At 41.3% G+C, this 24,708-nt stretch overlaps 1 protein-coding gene across 6 annotated transcripts in view; it reads left to right on the top strand.

Annotated features, from left to right (window-relative positions):
* The window catches only part of FOXP1 (forkhead box P1), a 597,337-nt gene that overhangs the window by 236,942 nt on the left and 335,687 nt on the right, over positions 1-24,708 (top strand). Inside the window, exon 5 of one of the 6 annotated variants that reach the window (XM_027121385.1) lies at positions 9,073-9,137. The exons of the other annotated variants lie outside the window; for them this stretch is intronic. The gene's annotated coding sequence lies outside the window, so the exon portion shown is untranslated. The remainder of the gene's footprint in view (positions 1-9,072; positions 9,138-24,708) is intronic. 6 annotated transcript variants of the gene reach the window in all.

Here is a 24,708-nt window from a genome sequence, read left to right as displayed (position 1 = left end):
GAGGAACTTCCTCCTTCATCCTTACTGTGAGCTCAACAGTCGTACAGAGGTATGATGTCGTTGACCTAAGGATCTCCAGCCCGGTGGAAGGAGCGCTTCCTTGTCCTTCATCTGTGTAATTGGGTTATATATCTTAAGTGCCTTGTTTGGAGTGTCCATTTGGCAAGAACTCTGCTACTGTATTTGGCCGTAGCCTTGCCTGCTCCTGATGTCTAATAAATGTTTAATGATAATTGAAATGATCAGTTCTCAATCCACAGTGGAGAAGAGCTTATTAACCTTTTCTAGGCACGACTACGTTGTCCTTGAGATGGACGTTTCTTGTATTGTGTACTAGCAACTTTAACTCAGATCCATTGCACTTGCAGGGTTCCTGCCCCTTAATGCCGTAAAATGATTTCACAGTATCCGTCTCTCTTCTGGAAGGTGTACACCCTTGGCCATTGCTTCAAAGAATAGCCAGTATTATTGTATTCAAGATAAATTCAAATAAATGCAATTGTGTAATGTATTGCGGGGGCATGCACTTTGAAAGTTTCATTATAAAGTAAAAAAAAAACAATTACAGAAAACCACACGCACACACAAACTGATTCTGTACAGTGTGTTCTATTTTCTGCACTGTCTAAAAGGAAGCCACTGTCGACTGAGTATTTGAAATCTGACTAGGGATGACTGAGAAGCTAAATTTAAGTTATTTCATTTTAGTTAGTTTATACTGTAATAGCCACATGTGGCTAGTGGCTGCTGTATTGGACGTTTACATATATGTATATATTTATATGTCAGTTGTGTTATGGTGGATGTCTTTGTAACAACCATTCAAGTCAAGAAATCGAACTTTGCCAGCCACCCAGAAACCCCTCAAGTGCCTGATCCCACTCACAGCCCCTTCCAAGAGTGACCAGTACTTCTGTAGTAATTATTTCCCTTTGTTTCATTATTACTTTATTACCTACATGTGGATCCTTAGACATGGTAGTTTAGTATTGCCCATTAAAAAAAAATTATATGTCTTCTAAGTTTCTTAATTTACAAGTTTCCCCTCTATTTCTTTCTTTTCTTTACACTTTTCCTTTTGGAGAACCCTGGCCGCATGAGCTGCAGAGGTTCCAAGAGCCTGGATTTGTATGATCGCATCCTCAGCTCACATGTTCCTTTGCCCTCTCTATTTCCTGCAAATTCGCAGTTGGGTCCAGAGGCTTCTGTTTGATCCCTTTGGCAAGACTCTAAGTGATATTGTGTTCTTTCATTCAGGAGGGACATAATACCTTATTGTCTTCCTTTTTGTGATGTTAGTAGCCATTAATGCTCACTGGCTAGATCCATTAATTCCCTGGGAGTTGCAAAATGGTGATGTTCTAATTCCGCTGTTTATTAGCTGGAATACTTTTGTAATTTTTCTGTTCAGCTACTCCTTGGTTACCCAATGGAAGTGTTCCTATAAGAGATACAGGAAAAATGCCTGTTTTTTCCCAATGTTTACCAGTTTTCAAAATAATGGATTAGTTCCATATCCTCCTCTGAAAGCAACCAGTAAATTTTAATATGTTTCTGCATCATGAATGTAAACGTTGGTTAGTCTCAGTCCATTAAATTCCTTATTTTTTACTGAAGATCACATTGTCCATCTTTGATGATGGGACTTCTTTACATTGGCTCCTCTATCCTCCTGAGATGATCCTACTGGTCTTTGATTGCTTCTTTGCTTACTGCTCTGATGAGATGTTTCAGACTCACCTTGAACATTTCTTGCCTGAGGACTGAAATAGGCTATTTGCCCAAAAAAGCTTGGATTCTCTTAGTGGAAATTTGTGTTTCAAGACAATTATCGTACTGCTAACTGTGCTTATTGTTGTTGGATTGCTCATTATGTCTAGGCCTCATGAATTCGACTGATTATTTCCACTTCATATTCACGATTAGAGGGCTTTTAGTTAGCTTCTTATCTGGTACATAGGCATGTATCTCCTTTCTACTATGGTGAGGATCCCAGTTCTTGAGAATATGGGAGCTGATAGAATTAAAATACTCCATAATTACTAATTTGCATATTTATCCACCTCATACGTACAACAGTCTCAGAATAACAATGCTAATACTACAGTCTCCAATTATGCTTACCAAGAAGTTAAACATCTTACTACATATACTGTTACTAATCTTTATTATTTTTTAATGGCTTACTATGTCTGTCTTTTCAGAGCATATAGCCATTTATACTGTACTTTCTTTCCCCTTTTATCACATTTTAGTCTTAGTTCTATAAGTAAGTATATTCAGAGCTGAACACTAGTTCTTACGTTAATGTCTTTGATCATTTTGTCAAAAGCTCATTTTCTATTAGATTTCTCAGGAAGGGCTCCTGGGAAATACATTACCTGAATATGGGCATTTTGGCGACAGTTTGCTGCTCCATTTAAATTTAAAAAGCAATTTTTGCTGGCTGCAAAATTGTTGGTACATATTTTTTTCTTTAAGTACCTTGGCTGTGTTACTCCGTTTTCTTCTGGCTTAAGTCTTAAGTCCAGAAATTTTACTAGACTCTGTCTTGGTGTTGATCATTTGGGTACAGTATGCTCAAGTATCCAGTGACCTCTTTCAGCATCTAGTCCCAAGTTGTTTTTTTTTAATTTCAGGAAAGTTTCTTTGAATATAGTTTTAGGTATCTGGACAGGTCCCTTCCTTTTCTTTCATTTTTAGGGATTCCTATTCTCCATATGTTGGATCTTCTTTACCTAACTTAAATATTTGACATTTTCCCTTAAATTCCTTTTGTCTTTATCTTTATTTCTTCTTGATTTTTAATTTTCTCCTCGTTTTTTTTTTAATGTTCTAGCCTTTTAACTTTTTACTAACTTTTACTAACTAGCTTTTTACTAACTTTTAACTAACTTTTTAACTTTTTTTTTTTTTTTGTGGTATGTGGGCCTCTCACTGTTGTGGCCTCTCCCGTCGCGGAGCACAGGCTTCAGACACACAGGCTCAGAGGCCATGGCTCACGGGCCCAGCCACTCCGCGGCACGTGGGATCTTCCCGGACCGGGGCACGAACCCGTGTCCCCTGCATCAGCAGGCAGACTCTCAACCACTGCACCACCAGGGAAGCCCCCTTCTAGCACTTTTAAGGCATTATTTGCTGTATTCATTTACTCTTGTGTCCTCTTAGTATATTCCTCATTATGCCAATGATGTTTTCTTTTTTCCTCAGGTCCATTCTTTCTTCCTTCATTTCTCAGTTTTTCTAATTCCGATTTATGTGATTCTTTCATGCCTTATTTCATATTCTTAATGTCTTCTAGCTCATTTTAAAATAATAGGTTACAGTTTGGGTCTGCTGTATGACATATCTTTCTGATGTGTGCTTTCATTTTCTGTAGGGTGTTATTCTTTTTACCTCTTATAATTTTGTGTAGTGTTTGATCTGAAAACTTTTTCTGTTGCCCATTTTTATGTGTAAGTTGTTTTTCTGAACTTTTGATAAGGAGGCTTGATTGAGATAGCTCTTCTAACTTCCTAGAGCTCCCTGTTCTTGTCTGCTTTCAACTGCTAGGCTGCTGGCCTGCTTTTTAAAATATCTACACAATCTTCTCCTTCCCCACTTTTTTTGAACCTTCTCTTTCTTTCCTCTTGATTTTCTTTGTCCTTTTCAATTTTGATTCTTCTATTTCCAGCAGGTTTTCCTCATTGTGGGTCCTGTCCTGGAGTGGAGTCCTGGCAGATTAGTTCTGAGAGATTAACTGCACTAGACTATACCAGACTCTGCAGGGTTTCTTAATGTGAGCCCTGTGTACTGTGTCTTTTTTAGAATGGGAAAAATTCCTCCCAGGTTCATCTGCTGTTTTAAATTGGTTCATCACACTTTTTCATTTAATACTTACTGAAATTTGGGGAGTTTCTTTCTCAGGTCCTTCAGTTGCCCTGCTGTATCCCTCTGCTCCTTTCTGTGCACATGCAGCTAACCTGCAGTAATTGTGGTTGGTATTGGTATTTTCCAACACCTGTTAGTACTTTGGTGCTTGAGGCAATACCTAGTCACCTAGTTTTGTTGTAAATTTGTCCAACAAACAATTGTTTTTTGGTTTGGTTTTTGGTCTTGCTCTCAGGTTGTTCTGTTTTTATGAGGGGATTTGGAAAGATTCAAATGCTATGCTTTTACCTCTGCCTCTAATTTTTTTTTTTGTTAAAGTGTATTAGCTTAAATACATTTTAAAAAACTAAAATTCAATTTTTAAAAATTTCACCATTTCTTCCAGCTCCTACCCCATGGCAAGCACTAATCTGTTCTCTGTATCTATGAATTTGTTTAAAAAATTAGATTCCATACGGAAGAGAAGTTGTATGGTATTTGTTTTTCTTTGTCTGACTTATTTCACTTAGCTTAACGCCCTTGAGTTCCATCCATGTTCTCACAAATGGCAAGATTTCATTATTTTTTATGGCTGAATAATGTTCCATTGTATATATGTACCACAGTTTCTTTATTCATCCATCAGTGCACATTTAGGTTGTTTCCATGTCTTGACTATTGCAAATAATGCTACAATGAACATGGGGGTGCATGTATCTTGTCAAATCAGTGTTTACCCAGAAGTAGAATTGCTAGATCATATGGTAGTTCTATCTTTAATTTTTTGAGGAACCTCCACACTATTTTCCATAGTGGATGCCCCAGTTTACTTTCCTACCAAGAGTCCACAGATGTTACTTTTTCTCCACATCTTCTCCAAGGCTTGTCATTTCTAGTCTTTTTCACAATAGCCATTCTGACAGGCATGAGGTGGTATCTCATTGTGGTTTTGATATGCGTTTCCCTGATGATTAGTCATGTTGAACATCTTTTTTGTACCTGTTGGCCATCTGTATGTCTTCTTTTGAAAACTGTTTATTCAGATATTCTGCCCATTTTTAACTGGGTTGTTTGGTTTTTCTTATGTTGAGTTGTATGAGTCCTTTAAATATGTTGGATATTAGCCCCTTATCAGATATTTGATTTGCAGATATTTTCTTCCATTCAGCAGGTTGCCTTTTCATTTTGTTGATGGTTTCCTTCACTGTGCAGAAGCTTTTTAGTTAGATGTAGTTCCACTTGTTTATTTTTGCTTTGCTGCTTTTGCTTTTGATATCAGTTCAGAAAATCATCACCAAGACCTATGTTACTACCTATGTTTACTTCTAGAAGTTTTTTTGGTTTCAGGTCTTACGTGCAGGTCCTTAATCCATTTTGAGTCAATTTTTGTGGATGATATAAGATAGTTGTCCAGTTTCATTCTTTTGCATGTGTCAAGTTATCCCAGCACCACTTATTGAAGAGACTGTCCTTTCTCCATTGTATGTTCTTGACTCATTTGTCATAAATGAATTGACTTACATGCCTGTGTTTATTTCTGGGTCCTCTTTTCTGTTCCATTGGTCTGTGTGTCTGTTCTTTTGCCAATACCATACTATTTTTAATTACTATGGCTATCTAATATAGTTTGAAATCAGTGAGTGTGATGCCTCCAGCTTTGTTCTTCTTTCTCAAGATTGCTGTGACTATTCAGTCTTTTATGGTTACATAGAAATTTTAGAATTGTTTGTTCTATTTCTGTGGAAAATTTCATTGAAATCTTGATAGGGGGTGCACTAAATCTGTGTTTTGTTTTGGGTAGTATGGACATTCAGTATTAATTCTTCCAGTCCACTAGCCCTGAATATCTTTCCATTTATTTGTGTCATCTTCAGTTTCTGTCACTAATGTCTTCTAGTATTTAAATGTACAAGTCTTGCACCTCATTGGATAAATTTATTCCTAGGTATTTTATTACTTTTGGTGCAACTGTATCTCTTTCTGATAGTTCGTTATTAGTGTATAGAAATGCAACAGATTTTTGAATATTGATTTTGTATTTTGCAACTTTACTGAATTTATTAGTTCTCATAATTTTTGATGGGGTCTTTAAGGTTTTCTATATGTAATATCATGTCATCTGCAAATAGTGATGGTTTTACTTTTTCCTTTCCAATGTGGATACCTTTTATTTATTTTTCTTGCCCAATTGTGCTGACTAGGACTTCCAACACTATGTTGAATAAAACTGCTGAGAGTGGGCAACCTTGTGTTTTTCCTGATCTTAGAGGAAAAGCTCTCAGCTTTTCACCGTTGAGTATGCTGTCACCTGTGGGCTTGTCATAGTTGGCCATTATTATGTTGACTTATGTTCCCTTTATACCCACTTTGTTGAGAGTTTTTATCATGAATGCATACTGAATTTTGTCAAATGCATGTTTTGCATGTATTGAGATGATAATATGAGTTTTATTCTTCATTTTGTAGTGTATCACATTGACTTGTGGACGTTGAACCATACTTGCGTCCTCTGAAAAAAATCCCATGTGATCATGGTGGGATCCCTTTAATGTATTGTTGAATTTGGTTTGTTAATATTTTGATGGAGATTTTTTGCATTTTTGTTCATCAGCCATATTAGCCTATAATTTTCTTTTCTTTTGACATCCTTGTATGTTTTCAGTATCTGGGTAATTGTGGCCTCCTAAGATGAGTTTGGAAGGGTTCCCTCGTCTTCTGTTTTTTGGAAGAGTTTGAGAAGGATTGGTATTAATTCTTCTGTGAGTGTTTGGTAGAATTCACCAGTGAAGCCAGTACGTCCTGGACTTTATTTGCTGGGAGGTATTTGATTACTGCTTCAATCTCCTTATTAGTAACCAGTCTGTTCAGAATTTGTTTCTTCATGATTTAGTCTTGATAGTTTATACGTTTCTAGGAATTTACGTGTTTGTTGTAGGTATTCCAATCTGTGTATAATTGTTCATAGTATTCTCTTAGAATTCTTTGTATTTCTGTGGTATCGTTTGTAACATCTTTTTCATTTCTGATTTTGAGTCCTCTCTTTTTTTTCTTGGTGAGCCTAGCTAAAAATTTGACATTTTTTTTTTATCTTTTCAAAGATCTAGCTCTTTGTTTCATTGACCTTTTCTGTTGTCTTTTAAATCTGTATTTCATTTACTTCTGCTCTAGTTTTTTTAATTTTCTTCTTACTACTAACTTTGGGCTTCAGTTCTTCTTCTTGTTCTTTGAGGTATACAGTTAGGCTGTTCGAGACTTTTCTTATTTATTGAGATAGGAATTTATTGCTATGAACTTTCCTCTTAGAACTGCTTTTGCTGCATTTCATAAATTTTGGTATGTTTCATTTCCATTTTCATTTGTGTCAAGGTATTTTTAATTTCTTTTTTGATTTCTTCTTTGAGCTGTTGGTTGTTCAGTGAGATGGTGTATAATCTCCACATACTTATGAATTTTCCAGTTTATTTCCTGTAAGTAACTTCTAGTTTTATACCATTATAGTTGGTAAAGATGCTTGATATGATTTAAATCCTTTTAAATTTATCAAGACTTATTTTGTGGCTTAACATATGATCTGTCTTGGAAAATATCCCATATACGCTTGGGAAGAATGTGTATTGTTTTGCTTTTGGATGGAATGTTCTATAAGTATCTCTTAAGTCCATCTGCTCTAATGTGTCATTTAAGGTCAATGTTTCCTAATTGATTTTCTGTTTGAATAATCTATCCCTTGACGAAAGTAGAGTATTTAAGTCCCCTACTAATACTGTGTTGCTGTCTATTCTGTTGCTGTCTGTTAATGTCAGCTTTATATGCTTAGGTGCTCCTGTATTGGGTGCATAAAAGTTGACAAATTTTATATCTTCTCGTTGGATTCACTACTTTATCCTTATGCAGTGCCCTTCTTTGTCTCTTACTTTAGTCTTTGCTTATAGTTTCTCAAGCTTTCTTTTGGTGTCCATTTGCATGGAATATCTTTTCCATCCTGTCACTTTCAGTCTGTGTGTGTCTTACATCTAAAGTGAGTCTCTTGTAGGCATCATATAGATGGATCCTGTTTTTTTTTTTTAATCCATTTAGCCACTCTGTTTTTTGTTTGGAGAATTAATTTGTTTACATTCAAAGTAGTTATAGGTATGTGCTTCTTGTCATTTTGTTAATTGTTTTCTGGCTGCTTTTGTAGTTCCTGATGTCTCATGCCCTAGGGCAGCTTTGTGTTGTGACATTTAATAGATCTAGACTTTGTGAAAGGAGATTGCAGTGTTTGGTTAGGTCAAGCATTCCAACCGTTTCAACCATTGCAGCCAAGTGGATCGATTAAGTCATGTTGCAGCTGATCATAGAAACCCAGTCAGCAGCAGGTGGAGGATACTGAGAACCAAATGGAGCCAATTTGGCCATTCCAAAACTGTCAGAGCTTTTGGCCAGTATGATAACTACCATGATTAGCAGGAAACAGGGTTACGTATTTCCCGCTCTCACACCCTCACTGTTCTGTGGTAAGTTGCCCTGAAGGCATGTCTCAGCCAGAATTCTGCCATATAGGCAGAGATGTGTCAGGGAGCATGCCCAGAAAAGTCATACAACTTACTCCATGGGAAAGGTATGAGGAGAAAGTAATACTATTTTGGTGGAAGAACTAGCCAACTTCCTAGCTGAAAGGTGACAGGGTTCTCTCGTCATACCAGATGAGATCTAGATTCCAAGTACAGTTCTCAAGGTATGAGGCTGCTGGGCTCCTTGGCACTCACAATCTTTTCAGCTGATCATGTGTCTTGAACACTACTCAGTTCATCAATGAAAAATAATTCCAAACATCTCTAATGCTAATGAACAGACTTTGTGGTATAATTTTAGATAACGATGTTTGAGGTACCTGTATGATCTTCTCTCGTGGAGAGAAAGTTGGGAGAATATCCTGGGTGGATATTCCTGATTCAGCAAAATGTTTCTGTATCCTGGTGATAAAAATATAAACACACACGTGCACCAGATTTTGAAAGAGCTGATTATCAAAACAAGTGAGAATTAGATTAGAGGGACTTTGAGATTCAGATACAGTTGTCATCAGTAAACACACACGTGCATGTGTGCACACTTATATATGATAGAATTGAACTTCCCTTTACAGCAGACCATTTGTTCTGTTTATAACTTCGAGAAATTGATTGGTCAGATTTCATGATTCGTGGGTACCTATTTAAACATAGTTCCGTTCTCTTGCAGTTGGCCGACTGAGGAAGGAAAGCAAGTGATCTTTATGTTGCAGCTGGGAAACCTATCTCAGTACAGTGAGTCTGTTTCTCTACTCTCCTTGAAGTGACAGCAGTGCTGTCACTTCTTCCCTTTCAACTCTTCCTCCCATAAGGAGGAGTCGGCCCTTAAAAGCATTTCTGAAGGCATCTTTTCTCTTCTCACCTCTGGTTTGGTCTTTACCTGCTTTTGTTCAGTATTGGCCTGTGGCCTCCAAGTTTGGGAGGCAGCATAACATGGTGGTTGAGACACTGGATTCTAGAAAAGACAATGGGATTCAAATCCACGCCACACCATTTATTAGCTGTATGAGTTGGGCCTCATTCTCCTGCAGGACCTTCACTTCCTCATCTGTTAAATGGGAATAAGAACAGTGTAGTGCTGGGACATACTAAGTGTTGCTTTCTAATTATCCTTCTCTTCCTGCTTCTGCTGTTACTAGGGTGGGTTTATCACCTCTTTCCACCCTTCCCCTGGGTCTCTCCAGACTTAGAGTTCATTCCCTTCCTGTACCAGACAGCCTCGTACAACCCAACTTCCCCAACTCCTGCATCCTTTGTTTTCTCCTTTCCTCTCAACTGCTCGTATTTAGGAATTTGCTTAAAATTTATCCCAGTATTTACCCACTTAAGACACATACCTAGTGAGCATGACAAGAAAGCCTTTCTTGAGGCAGGTAATTTAAAGAGGAAGCTTTTGTTACTTTTTCCTTAGACAAACTGAAATCGTGTGCTAAAGTACCTGGCTTCAAATTCTCCCTTTACTCTTCTCCGTTCTTTGAAAACACATTCTCCCCTCATGAATAACTGTTACAAGTTTTGTGTTACAAGCCAGAGCGCCATCACCTCCCCTCTGCCATCACGATCGTCATAGGGTGAACTGGAAACCCACATTGTGACCGGGTGTTTTGGGGTATCATTGGAAGCTGTATTGTAGTTATTATTGAATTGTTGTTTTCCACCTGGGCTTCTTTCTGTGCTTCTACTCATGGATTTCTCCCCCCTTGAGTCCATTGGGTAGTACAGAACAACCTTCTTGAATACAGACTCCTGCTTAGCAGTGCCTCTCCTTTGTACTGGTTTTAAGGTGATCTGGTAGCAGAAGATCCCATTTCATTATGCTTTGAAGATGAGGGTAACGGTATATTCCATGTACGGTTGGCCTCTTCCTGCTAACGTGTGCCAGATTGCTTAGTGCTTCACATTAAACAACAACAACAACAACAGTATAATAAAAAGAGAAGGTCCCCCCCCCCCCGTTTGAAAGCAAGAAATAGAGCAATATTGCTAAATAAAGTACTTTTCTATTTTGAATACACTGAGGGGTATTGGCTGCTGTCAGCAGGATATAAATCATCACATTCCTATCTCGAAGTGTTAAAGTCCACCTGATATTTGGTACACAAAGAATTCATTTATCAGGGGTGCTCTTCTCCATTGAAACCCCACACAGATGTTTCATGAAACTTAGTGTATTTTGTGGGAGATATTATTATAGGCACTAGGTGTAAAGGTACCTACAAGTCGTAGGCTGGTGTCATCGGTCTGACGCTCTTACACTAAACCCTGTTGTCTGATCTGACATAGGGCCTTCTTTCTTGCTTTGTGAATGCTTTATGTTTGCTGAAGTAAAAATCACAGAGGATGGTACACTTTGGGTCCAGGGCACAGTCTGACAGCCTCAGGCCTGTTGGGTTTGTGTTGGTCACCAGCACTTAAATATCAAGAGATTATACCTGAAGCAGTCTAGGATTCTGGGTTTTGTGAAAAAAGTGAAATAACACTGGATCCGCAGTGGAGCGGCTGCCCCCTTTAGCTGGGGCGTGGGCTAGAGTTTGTCGTTCTCCTCTGGGCTGTTTTACTCATTAATGTGATCCTCTGTCCCTTTAGGCACTGGAATTTGCAACCCCTTACTTCAGCACTGCAAAGGAAAAACAAAAAAAAAATTGGTATTCAGGACTAAACAATATGTTGAGTGTGTCTTTTTGACAGATTTCTGACAAAAGGAAATACGCTTACGTAACTTTCTTGAAATCTGTTTAATTTGTATGTATACAATCTCAGGAATATATAACATTTCTGGAATATAAATGTTATAGAAATGAGTGCGTATATAAATGCTAGAAGGTATTCTAAATTATATGTATAATTTCTGCTCTTCAGAATGTAATGTATCTGTAGAATCTTCAAACTGGAAGGACCCCTTGCGAGCGTCTAGTTCTAGTTCAGCCCTCTCCTTTGAGTGTTAAGAAATTGAATCCCAGACCCAGAGAGTCTAATGATTTGTTCAAGGCCGTACAGCCAGGAAGTGGTGTTGGGACAGGATGCCTGTGACCTGTTGGTGATGCCAGGCCGATGGGGGCATTGATGTACAGTGTGGAATAGGTGGGGATAGAGCAGAACTTGAAAAGTGCATGTCTTTTCCGTTCTTGAAGGTTATTCTTCACAGTTCTCTGTGCCCCACTCTCTGGCCTTCTTCTCTAGCAGAATCCAGACTGATATTTCTTCTGACTTCCTGGACTTTTCTACCAGTTGCTCTGTGGAATATACTAGGCAGTGCCTCTCAAACTGAACTAATTGTCACTCTTTCTCTCTTAAACCTGTTCGATTTTCTGCACGCTTGATCTTGGTCATTATTGCCATGGGCTAGAAGTTGTATCGTACTCTATTTTTTCTTCTCTGATCGCTCATATTCTTGGTTTCCAGGTCATATAAATTCTGTCTTTGAAACTTCTTCCCAAATCAGCATTTCTTCTTCATCCTCCCTGTTCCTGTGTTAGGTGAGGTCCCCACCACCTACCTGTTGGTAGGACTGTTGCAGTAGACTTTTCCTCGTACTTCTTCATTCCAGCTTAACTACAATGCCAGTTCTTCGTCATCTGCATTGGTTTTCAACCCTGGCTGCGCTTGAGTCACTTTGGGATTTTACTTACTGAAGTCTAGGCCCCATGCCCAGAATTGGATATAATTGAGTGAGGGTAGGGACTTTGGCATCAGCATTTTCCGAAACTGTCCAGAGGAGTTGTCGTGTGCATCTCCAGAGTTGACAACCGCTGCATGGTTAGTTTTCTGTAAAGCACGTCCGATAGGTCACTCTTTCTGAATCAAGCCCTGATTCCTACTTTGGCTTGTGAGGCCTCCAGAATTGGATCCTAATCTTCCAAGCCCGTCTCTGGCCATTGCTTCCCCATGAACTTAACCAGTCACCAAGACTCGCTGACCTTTCCTGCCTAGCACTCAGAATGCCTCTTGAAGTGCCTTTGCGCTTGTGGTTTGCACCCCCTGACTCCCCCTTTTTCCTCAAAAAAATTAAAAACTACCTGTCTTTCAAGAATATCATGTCCATTATAAAATCTTTGCTGCTACCAAATCATCCCTTATCACAACGTGTTAGAATTTCCCTATATACTTAACCTTCTTGCCCCTGTAACCAGAGCTGATCAATAAAACTTTCTGCAGTGATGGAAGTGCTCTGCGCTTTCCAGTATGGTAGCCGGTACCTAACTGGCAGCTACGTGTAGCTGTTCAGCACTCGAAATGGGACTTGTGCCACTGAGGACCTGGATTTTTGGTTTTCATTTCATTTTAATTAAAATATCCACATGTGACTACCGACTCCTGTTTGGGACAGCATAGATCTCGACGCTGAGCTCCTCGAGGGCAGGGCCAGGTTTTGTTCTTCTTTACTTTCCATGTGGCAGAGTGGTGTCCACCAACGTTTGCTAAGTAACTGGAGGAATAATGTTGGGGTTGGATCAAAAATCACTCTCTTCTCTAGTTTCACACACCTCGACACACACGTAAGCAAGCAAAAGTCCTGCCTGTGAGCCTGACACATTCAATCCTGTTTGACTCCCACAGAGATTTCATGAACCCATTTTACAGATGAAGAAATTGAGGATCAGAGAAGTTAAATGACCCAGCCAGGTCATAATTATGAAAGATAAGATCTGATCACATCTGCCAGTCACCTTTGACTACATTATAAACCACACACTTTTTTTCTTTTTTTATGTCTATCTTTATTTATTTATATTTTTTCCCTTCACTTTTATCCTGGCATACAGCACTGCGTAAGTTTAAGGTGTACAGCATAATGCTGTGACTTACAGGCATCATGAAATGATTAGCATAATAAGTTTAGTGAACGCCCATCATCTCATAAAGATAAAAATTAAAGAAATTAGAAAAAAATTTTTCTCTTATGATGAGAACTCACAGCACTTACTCTCAACAACTTTCACATATAATGTATAGCAGTGATAATTATATTTATCATGTTGTATGTAATATCCGTAGTAGCCAGCTGTCTTATAACTGGAAGTTTGTCCCTTTTGGCTCCCTTAATCCAATTCCCCCTCCCCCACCTACTACACTTTTTTTTTCTGATGGTTTTAGTTCTGGGTCTCTGAAAATATCAGTCCCGCAGAGAATGTTCCATGGCCTTATTTGTCATTAATAGCCCACCTGGTCATTTCACATTTCCAGAGGTTGGCTTTTATCCTTTCATCACTTAAGTGATACCGTTTCTTGAGTCTGAGGCTGTTGTTGGCTGGCACCAGCTCTCTTGTCTTAACACCAAATCTGCCAAAGATTGCAGTTCACGGGTTTGACCCATCACGGCTCTTTGTTTTACACCGTTTTGAAGACTGCTGCAAAGTTTGCACTGCTAGAGGTGGGATGCGTGATGAAATAATTAAAGCTGAAGTTTAGCAGACCACACATCCAGGAGAGGGAATGGCATTAAGGTTCATCTAAGACCTTAATGTAAAATTGTCTTATAACCTGAAAGCTCTTTTTGTGCAGAGTCTAAATTAGGGCGCTCTTAGTAGGGGGAGGGTAATTGCATTTTTGGTGGATAGTGAATTTCAGTTCTTACTTACAAGAAGTCTATTTGATTAAGTCCTTATAGCTTCCTTGCTCATTCTTTTTCCTTTGCAGCGTATTATGAACAGTAAGGTGATTTTACTTCAAGGGAACGTAACGTTTTTTGCTCAGATTATGTCTCAGTCATTCACAGAATTATCAACCATGATTATCAACATTGAATTATCAACATTTCTCGTATCTTCAGAGTTGTGAACGAATACTATGCAGATGCGATCTGCTTGACCTCACCCTGCTGAACGGTTTTAGTGGGGAGAGGAATTAAGAAGGAGAAAAGTTGATTTTATGAAGGAACCAAAGAATTGTTGTCATTGACTTTCAATATCAATATCAAGTTGATATTCATCAACTTTATTCTTTGAAGGAGAGAGATCAGTTGTAGACCTGAAACTAATATAATGTGTGTCAACTATGCCTCAATAAAAAAAAAAAAAATTCGTTTTAAGATATTTGAAGTGGTTTTAATAGAATGGGCATGCAGGTTACCAGGCGAAACTATTGATTAGACACAGCACTGTTATAAAATGGAATCACTGCTATATTAGGACAAGCACTGTATGCAAATGGAACCAATAACAGGGGCATAGATCTAAAGAGAGATTAGAGAATGCTTCTTGGAGCGTGTGGCATTTAGGCCCTTGTCACGTGAGACAGGTGAACCCTCTCTAGGAGAAGTAAGGCAGAGTAGTGATCGGTGGTCTGTGTGAAGGCTTGGGGCTGGGAGGGTGCAGGGTGTGTGTTATTATATGTTATTATAGTGTCTATTGATGGTAGACTGAAAGTCCGGGCATAGCAAGAGGTGCAATCAGAAGACCAGGCAGGACCACCAACACAAAGGACCTTCTGAGTACCTTTGCACATTTCACCTTGACTTTCTGGCCCTTAGGAAGCTAAGAACTTTTTTTTTTTTTTTGCGGTACGCGGGGCTCTCACTGCTGTGGCCTCTCCCATTGCGGAGCACAGGCTCCAGACGCGCAGGTTCAGCGGCCATGGCTCACGGGCCCGGGAGCTCCGCGGCATGTGGGATCTTCCCGGACCGGGGCACGAACCCGCGTCCCCTGCATCGGCAGGCGGACTCTCAACCACTGCGCCACCAGGGAAGCCCTAAGAACTTTTTAAGCGTGGGTGGGACATGCATCTGGGAAGCCTGTGGCAGCTCCATCAATTTTGAGATGCCTCCCAATGCCCAAAATAGTAAGATGAGAGTGAGGGAAGCTATCCAGGAATTGAAAAGATTTTGCAAACTTGTAATTTTTTACAAGTTAGTTTGTCTTCTGTGTAGATTGGTTTGAAGAGAGCAGGTACAAAGACAGGAAAAAGCCTCCAAAAGGCCCTTGTAGAGTCCACACGAGGCTCTCTTGGCGTGGGCTAGTGAGTCTCGATTGAGATGAAGAAAAGGAAAAATAATTGAATGCCTTTGGTTATTGGATGCTGTGGAGGAGGCATCAAAGCAGCCTCCATCGTGTTTGGCCTCATTTACTGGGTGGATGGTGGGAACATCCACCTCCCTGAGGGAGGGACCGTGGGATGGGGACTCCTTGGGCGCTGAGGAAGCTGGAAGATAATGGACGGCTGGGGTCCCAGGGAGGACCCTCCGAGAGGAGCAGGATTTGAGAAGAAGAGAGAGTTGGCAAATGTAGCTAACGGACCAAATCAGGAGAGACTTAAAACTCAGTAACCTTGGCAACAGAGCCGCTGTGAGGGCCGAGGGAGGTGTGGGAGGTGAATCCAGGGAGAATGCAAGTGTAGACAGTGCTTTCTGGAAATCTGTGAAAGGGAAGAGAGAGAAGGGGACATGGGGCTGAGAGATGAATCTCCTCATTTTGTTTTGTAACAGATACCAAGGTTTCACCGGAATCTTTTCCTTAAACCTCATTTAAAATTTCGAAGTTTCAGAACTTTCGATGCCTTTCTGACGGGCAGTTCGTTAGCAGCAAGTTGGAGGCTTTGGGGAGGGAAGCAGAACAGGCATGTGGCGGGGTGCACATGACTGCAGTCTTTAAGGGGAAGACCTGCAAACGCAAATAACAGCCTTGTCATGGCGGTCTGGGGCTTTTGGTGTAAATAGAGTTAGCCCCACAGAGTTGAAAAAGCTCTCAGGCCGCCGTGGGTATAAAGCACGCGATGGTTATTGAAAGTGTATGTGTCTGACAAAGGTTTCCATCAAAATGTGAGGGCCAAACAAGTTGTGGTGCCAAAGTGGTCAAGTGGTTTTCTAGAAAATTCACTTAATGCCAGTATCACGGCCATAAAGTGACTGTAAGAAATGCAGTCACTTTAAAACGTCTCTGCCCTCTTTTTGGACACCACGTAATTCTATCCCTTTTACGAACGTCCTCCTCAACCCTAAGTTTGTGTGCGCTTCCCTAATGGAACACGTCTTTACACTCAGGAACCATGTTAATTTATGGTGTATTTTGGGATTCTAAGGAATGCAAAATGGGGCGGTAATACGACTTCTCTTTGTTTTACTCTGAAGAGGTTTTTACTACGGGGTTCTTGACATCTTCCACCTTAGTTTATCTTTATCTTTAACTGGAACCATTTTGTCCCTTAGCTCTATTCTAATTACCTCTCAAAGTGGTCAGATTTACAGGCAACACATGACAGAGAAAATGCACAAGAAATCAGCCAGCCTCTCCTGACATTCAACAGCAGCCCACGTCTAAATAGCGGAAAAGTTTATTTGCTTTTTCTGAGGATGTGCTAAGTGATTTTGCAGTGTGAGTGGTATGGCCTTCTAGCTCTTAGGCCTGCATTTATTAAATAAATTTGTTCTCTAACTCAAGTGTTAAGTGTGTATTATGAAACCTCAAAGGCAATTTCAGTGATTGCAACGTGCAAATATTTTTTAAATTATGTAATTAAATACGACTTGGCCTTCGAGGTCCACCGAAGTAATTTATTAATTGAACAGTCTGATTTAATTGTATGTTATTTTCATTTATTCAGGGAAGGGCCTGCATCTTCTGAAGAGAGAGGAACCTCTTGTGCGCCTTGTCACTGGAGGTGCAGAGGTCTCTCCGAGAACTTTTTAGCACCCGATTAAATATTAACCAAGAAGAGAGGACTTGTTCCTCCTGTCCCTGATACTCTGTTTTGTTGTCTGAGTCTGGTGATTTTAAAGGAGAAAGAAAAAAAAAAAGTCCTCTTGGGTAAAATTATTTGTAATCTGCTCGGTTTATCATGACATTATTTAAAAGTGAACCACTCTTTTCCTCTTAATTGTGCCAGTGTACAGGGTTGTATAAAGTAAGCGCATAGAAAGAGAAGCCCCTTGAATTCAGCGATAGCTTCATCCAGCTACAGCTACAGCTACAGCCTTGCCGTATCTGTTTCCTTAAAATGTCATTTTAAAGGTATTGTGGTTTTAGAGCAGCAGCTGTGACTGAAAAGTATGTAAACTAGGCTGTTCCTGCTCATATCATTTTTATATTCTTATGTCAGACCAGAAGGCTGCTTTAAATTTATTTTTCATTGTGTATTAGTTCTAGAGCCCGTTTTTTTTTTCCTTCCTTGGGAACATATGTTCTTTGGGACTTGTGATACTCGAGCGCTTAGGAAAATAACAATTGTTGGTGGGCGGCGGAGAAAACAGGTCTCAAAATAGCTTTTTTATTTGCGTATTGTATTTGGGAGAAGGTGAATCTAAAAAACGAACTTTCACGAGGTAGAATTGGGGTGCCTAGCATTTGTGTTTTAGGAAGTGGAAGAATTCAGGCATACTGTAGTGTCCTAAGTCACGCGAAAGGCAGTCACTTTTAGAAGCCCAGATTGCTCTCCCAAAAAGAAAATACTTTTTGTTGCTATTAAATATAGTTTGTATTGCTACTTCAGAACTTTTTTTTTTTTTTCTCCAGGGAGCCCGCTTACTTAAATTCTTAGTTAATATTTCTGTACAGTTACGTCTTTGTCTCCGGAGCACGCCTTTGCAAATTCCCATTTAGTATGTGGTTGTGGATCAGTATTCATACCACGTGGTACCTCTCACCTGATCAAGTGACAGCATGGTGTCACGTCAGCCAGCAGAACGTTGGAGTGACTTTTGAGTAGTGGTGGCAAAGAAGGTACAGACGGTTGAAGGGAACGACAGTAATGAGATTTTTTTGTTCCTTTCCTATGTATTTCAACATGTATAATGCCTTGACTCTGATGTGGAAATTTGGAACATTGGATAGAGAAATATTCCTTTTCCTAAAGAGTTGTAGAAGCAGAGTAGAAAGTCTGAGCTACTAGAGCTTTCCACGGTAAATATAATTTGATGACATGTGTTCGTAATGTCCCTCAGAGCTCAGGATTTCACTTTGAGAGCTGTTTCACATGATAGGTTTCTTTCCAGGTTTTGGAGACAACTTTAGCCCTAAGGATTTGCCCTGAGATTCCACTGATTTGCCTCCTGACTCCAGGCCCACATCTAAGTGCTCCAAGTGGGGAAAGTAACTTGCGGAGGAAGGTGGGTTCCTCACGGGCCTTTTGTTTGGCTTGTCCCAGGCCTCCTGTCTCTCACTGGGCTCCAGGTAGTGGCTTCCTCCATCCATAAGCTAGCTTGTCCTCGTGGTCCTTACATCATAGCCTTGGAAAAGGGCTTCTCAAAGCATCGGGGTTGTTGGTCAATATGGCTGAGAGGTACAGCAGAGACGTTGGCCGTGCAGGAAGGACACCCAGCATAGCACTGGGGCAGGGTGCTAGGACATCCTTTTCTGTGCTTCTGATCCTAGGAAGTTCAAGGTAGTGGCCAAGGGTGTACTTGGGTAACCTGGGGGCAAAGGCAGTTTCCCAGCCTGTATACAAGTATTTCAGTATTTTTTTTTTTTTTTTTTTTTTGCGGTACATGGGCCTCTCACTGTTGTGGCCTCTCCCGTTGCGGAGCACAGGCTCCGGACGCGCAGGCTCAGTGGCCATGGCTTACGGGCCCAGCCGCTCCACGGCATGTGGGATCTTCCCGGACCGGGGCACGAACCTGTGTCCCCTCCATCGGCAGGCAGACTCTGAACCACTGCGCCACCAGGGAAGCACAGTATTTCAGTATTTTAACAACTTCTTCAGGCAACCACTGTGTACCAGTTGAATATCATCCCTGGGTACCACTCTTTCTCCCAACAAGGTGACTGAGGTGTGGAGAAGGGAAGAGGATTACCAAATTCTAGCAGAGTCGCTGGTGAATCCAGGAGTAGAACCACATTTCTCTTCCCTTCTAGTGAAATGTTCTTTCCGCTTCACTCTGGCCCCTCTTATCCAGGGTGTGGAAAAATCTCTTTTCCTACTAACTTCAAGCCAGAGTTGATTAAAAGGCATTTTCTTAGGAATAAAACTGAGAGGAAAAAACAAGATACCTGGAGCACTGAAGTGAATGACTTTCTAGAAGAAAGTTAGCTTGTTTAGATTGTAGTTCATATGCAACAGGCTGGCACAGTCCAGGGGACCTTTGTGATGCCTGTGTCCCTTGTCTTGCCTTCTTGCTGTTCACAGGACCCTGCTCCAAAATCTCCTTCTGACGTGATTGATGTTCCCAACGGCCATCTTCTCCAGCCGTCTCTTTTCCACATTTGTTGGGAGTCAGAGGCTCTTGTCTTTGCTTTCTTCCACATCACCTGTGCGGTCTCAGTCACACAATGAATCTGCTCCTCAGGAGGGAGTGCCTTGGCTAGATCCCCTCACAGGTACCTTTCAGCTCTAAAATGTGTGTGTTCTCCTCTCTCATCTGAGATTTTTCCCATATAAGCCTTATTCCCTCCACTGAAAAGTCCGGATCACACAATGGCTGGTGTAGAACAAATCTGAATTTTGGTCATGAAGACACAAGACATCTCATTTGACCCCCGGTCTGTTTTCTGGGGGGACAGGCTGGTCTTTTGTCCTTGGTAAAACTTGGTCAAGGAATTTCTGGTGAAATGAATCTATCACTTCGTATCCTAAATGGGGGTTTGTGCTGTATTATTATTATTGTTATTATTATTTCTGTCACTGATAAAACTCCATGGAATGACTGGGTGGGGGTCCTATGGCCTTTTCCCCACCCCACTGAAGAAGCTCATGCAAGATTGTGTGGTGTAGAAAGTGCCTTAGCAATTAAATAAAAGAAAGCCTGGTTCATATAAAGAGACATGTTTCTATATGGAAAATATGAGCCTTTTTTTTTTTTTTTTTTTTTTTTTTACATGGACCAGGTGTGGATTAGTTCACTGAACCTTTCACCCAGCCGTATTCCCGCTTGTAATTCTTCTGAGGCATAGTTCAGCCAAGTCAAAGAAACATGTTATTAAAGGTGAGCTGAAAGGCATTTAGAAAATAATCAAACTGTTTAAGACCCTAAATCAGTAACAGAATCTATATGCTCAGACTTGAAAAGTACGAGAAAATCTGTTTCAGGACCTTTGGGTTTCAGGCCAGATTCTTCTCTTACCTTCTTTGAACATGGCCGCAAAGTCCTTTTCGGTCGTTGGCGGGACGAGCAGTTGCCGCTCGCTTGGACTGTAGCCGTCTTACAGCTGATGATTTACCCTCCACGGAGACCGGTGAGACCCCAGTCTTAAACTTACGATTCTCCAGCTAATATTGAGGGAGGAAAATAAATACTTTGATTTTATTTTAGCACTGTGTTGTTAAGTTTAAAATCTGCTGTACGTTCTTTCCTTTTTTTCTAGCCTGTAGCATGGCACAGAACCAGATATGATTAACAACTTGTAGAGATGATAGAAATCAAGCGTGGGAAGTTTTAGATTTACTTCAGTTACATTATCCCTGGTTAAAATAACAGTGGCTATCTTTTCCTTAGCACTCACTATGTGCCAGGCACTTTGCCTTCCCTTTCTTTCTTCCTTTCCTTCTCTTTTAAAATATTTATTTATTTATTTAATTATTTTTGGGCTGCGTCGGGTCTCAGTTGTGGCACGTGTGATCTTCGTTGTGGCACGTGAGATCTTTCACTGCGGCACACGGGATTAGTTGCCCCGAAGCATGTGGGATCTTATTTCCCCGACCAGGGATCAAACCAGCGTCCCCTGCATTGCAAGGTGGATTCTTAACCACTGGACCATCAAGGGAGTCCCCAGGCACTTTTCTAAGCACTTTTTTATGTTAATGCTCTTAATTCCTCGAAAGCGCATTACGTTCTATCATTCAGCCCGTTTTTGTGGATGAGCACACTGAGGGGTGGAGAAGTGAAGTAACTTGCCTGAGTTCACAAGGCCAGTAAGCAGCAGAGCTGAGTTTTGAAGTCTTGAACTTGAATCTGTGCTTGTAAGGTCTGAACTAGTCTAGACTAAACTCTACTGTGCGGTACTATTTTACAGACTACTGAGTTTTAACTGAAGCAGCCCCAGGCAGCATTAAGAAATAAAGATAGGGCTTCCCTGGTGGCGCAGTGGTTGGGAGTCCGCCTGCCGATGCAGGGGACACGGGTTCGTGCCCCGGTCCGGGAAGACCCCACATGCCGCGGAGCGGCTGGGCCCGTGAGCCATGGCCGCTGGGCCTGCGCGTCCGGAGCCTGTTCTCCGCAACGGGAGAGCCCACGGCAGTGAGAGGCCCGCGTACCGCAACAAACAAACAAACAAACAAAAAAGAAATGAAGATGTTCATCCTGGGCCTTGCCACCTTCACCCCGACCCCCCAAAACTGCCATCAGGGTTTTTCCCTAATTAGAAAAATTTTCTTTCTGTTTTCTTTTGGTGGTTTTTATAGTCTCTTCGCAGCTAAGGACTGGGTGGGTATCATTTGTGTCCTGTCGTGCCGCTTCTCCCTTGATTATCTTCAACTCCCCTTGTGACTGTGGGATTGCGGGAGGGCCTTCGAACCATGTTTAAAGTAATTCCAAAAATCTGGAACAAAGGAGGAGAGGCATTTTGGGGGTATTCTAGGAGTCTCCCTGGCCCACTTTTTACAAGGTGAGCAGTTCCTCCCCCAGTTCCTCAGGGTGGACGCAGAGCTCCTTTCAGAAACTCAGAGTGAACAGAAAAGAATCACCCCATCCCCACCTGTGCTGCTTTACCTGACAGAAAGGGGAGCAGGTTCAGGCAACAGCTTCATCTGGTGCACTTCTGAGTAGCTTTGCTTCGTTGAAGACCATATGCTGAGTTTGTCAGAGTCATCTGCCGCTTTTCAGCCATTCTTGTTTTAGGAACGTTAACTTGCTGGGTTGGGGAAGCAGCATCGCGCGCGCAGACAGCCACGTCAGGCTCCTCCCAAACGTCCCTCCTCGTTTGTCAAGTTCTGGGGGGCATTCGGCAGAGCTTTATTGTCGTCAGGATTACAGGTTCCCTAGTATCAGTGTTAATACAGCATCCTGTATATATCAGAAACCTTTTCAGCTAAGGAGCCGAGAGGGTGAGCCCCCCAGGGTTCTAAATTATCCTGGCATTTCTTAGTGTATTTCTAGTGGGAGCCAGAGCGATGGTGAGCTTTGGAAGATGGGAATGTTCTATGTCGTGAACATTGCGGTGGTGGTTATAAGACTGTATACTTTTGGCCAAGCTCATCAAATTGTACACATAAAATTGATGAATTCTGTTGTATGTAAATTAAGCCTAATACTGATTTTAAAATATCTTAAAAAAAAAAAAAAAGATGGGTCAAAGTTGAGTGTAGAAGGGAGCTGGGATCTGCCAACGTCAGAGAATTCAGGAAGAGAGGCCTGGGAAAGGAAATGGGATGAAAAGGAGCCAGGAAAATTTGCCTCATCATTTGGCATTTCTCTGGTGGCCAAAAGGTAAGCTGCTGCTTTTGGGTCACTCGCGAGCACTGGGGGCACGTAGCTGCCAAGTTTTGCAGTTTAAGGACTAATAAAGTCGGGATGTGGGTAATACTGGGAGAGGGCTATTTTCAGGGAAAGATTGCTGGGAGGTCTTCCCACCTATAGGGACTGTGTGAGTGGGTTCATTCTTGAGTGTCTCTCCCTGGGTGCACATGTCCACAGTAAAGTGCAACTCGGGAGCCACTTTGAGGGTCTTTTCTACGTGCACCCGGAATGTTAGCCATTGTATATATAACGGAGGGATTGAGGAGCTGGGGTGAGATATAGGATTCTCTTTATTCAACTTACATGCCGACGCGTGGTGTTCATTCCACGTATATTTATTGAACATTGACCATGTGTAGCTACTGTTCTGTATTAAGAGACAGCACGCAGGACAGATGAAGTCCTTGCCTTCATGGAGTTTACATTCTGTTAATTTGTCCCAAACTGAAATGCACACAGTCAAGATTAATCTGCCTGGTTTTATCTGTTGCCTAAACGTTCCCAGAAAAACCAAACAGAATGTTTCGCCAAAGATTGAAGCCTCCAGGAGCCAGATGTGGCCACGGGAAGAATGTCTTCAAGAGCTTGTCATCTGGCTCCAGCTGTGCTAACCTAGGCCTGCTAGGCAGCCACGAGTTGTGTCTGCCAACTGGTGGCCAGACGCGACTGCAGGTTTAAACAATTAGCGGATTCGTTCACCCGGTGGCCGGATTCACTGTGTGTGTCCTAAGATTACCACTGCTGTCCCGACCAGGAGCCTCTGTGGTCCCGGGCAGAAACACCCACAAGGGAACCGAAAATCAGCCCCTTGAGAAAATAGCCAAGGCCTTCTTATCCTGGAACGTGGAGAGGGATTCAGGGGGAAACCATTGTCAGCAAGAAAGCAGAAATAAACCAGACGTGGCCCCTGCCATGCAAGTCTTGATTCCAACCAAGAGCTCCTGCCTGACCCAGAACGCCTGCCTGTAGCCTGCCCCTGCAGAAAAGCAGAGAGGAGAGTTGGCCTGTGAGGCCTTCTCGTTCCCAGTTATTGTGGTTTTTCATTGTTGCCTCTTTGTGAGAACCATTTATGACGACCTATATTGATTTTACCCGCAAGAGATTTCCATTAAAAGTCTTAATTCCTACCTTTGAAAGCAACTGGATACCTGCAGATGTGCCATGACTTTTCAAATATCTACGCACATAAATATGTACATGAACACGATGCTTCAGCCTACCTGGTGTGGAAGATGTTTTAATAAAACGTGGTGTTGCTGGTTTCCCGGAGTAGGCAGTTTCTGTCGTCATATGGGATACGATGATTTTGATCACCCATTGTTCGGCCAGTTCCTGATACCACAGTAGTTGCTCAGTAAATGTAGAATGAGCCGAATAAGGAAAAATTCCAGCGGGCATGCTGACGTTCAAGGACAGTGATTCAAAGTGAGTGGGGTTATTTCACATAATAAATGAGGGAAACAACCTACAATTTAGAGCAAAAAGACAAAAATAGTAAAGGTGCAATTGGAACACTTTTAGCATTCTTTTTTCAGACGTCGACATCTAGTGTCCGATTATCACAGAAGGCACAAGATAGTGGAGATGAAGATTTCGAAGGGGGATTCTTCTGAACCTAAACTGATCGATCCTTGTGGGGACATCTTTATTACAGTGAAGTTCCAAGTGGTTTTTCAAAGAAGCCCCACTGTAAATAAGTAACAAAGACAACAAGATGGTTCAAGTGAGGAAGAATTTTAAGACACGAGTGTATGTGTAAAAATCAACTTTTGCATTCCGAGTGCATTGTGTAAATTTGCTGTGCACGAAACAGAAGTGAAGCCATTTGGTTTTGTGGCATTGGTGTGGGCTGGCTGGGGGGGGTGGGGGAGAAAGTTGAGGCATTGATAAGGTATGCGGCGAGCCAGATGGTTGCATTACACGTCTTTTGTGTTCTTGTTTGCTTCTTAAAGCAGTTGCAGAATTTGGCCCTTGGCGATATTTCTTCGT

This window comes from Aethalodelphis obliquidens, unplaced genomic scaffold (genome assembly GCF_003676395.1).
Source record: "Aethalodelphis obliquidens isolate GAN/ISIS:26980383/991018 unplaced genomic scaffold, ASM367639v1 scaffold22, whole genome shotgun sequence".
NCBI classification, from domain to species: domain Eukaryota; kingdom Metazoa; phylum Chordata; class Mammalia; order Artiodactyla; family Delphinidae; genus Aethalodelphis; species Aethalodelphis obliquidens.
This window is presented reverse-complemented; position numbering and strand designations above follow the sequence as displayed.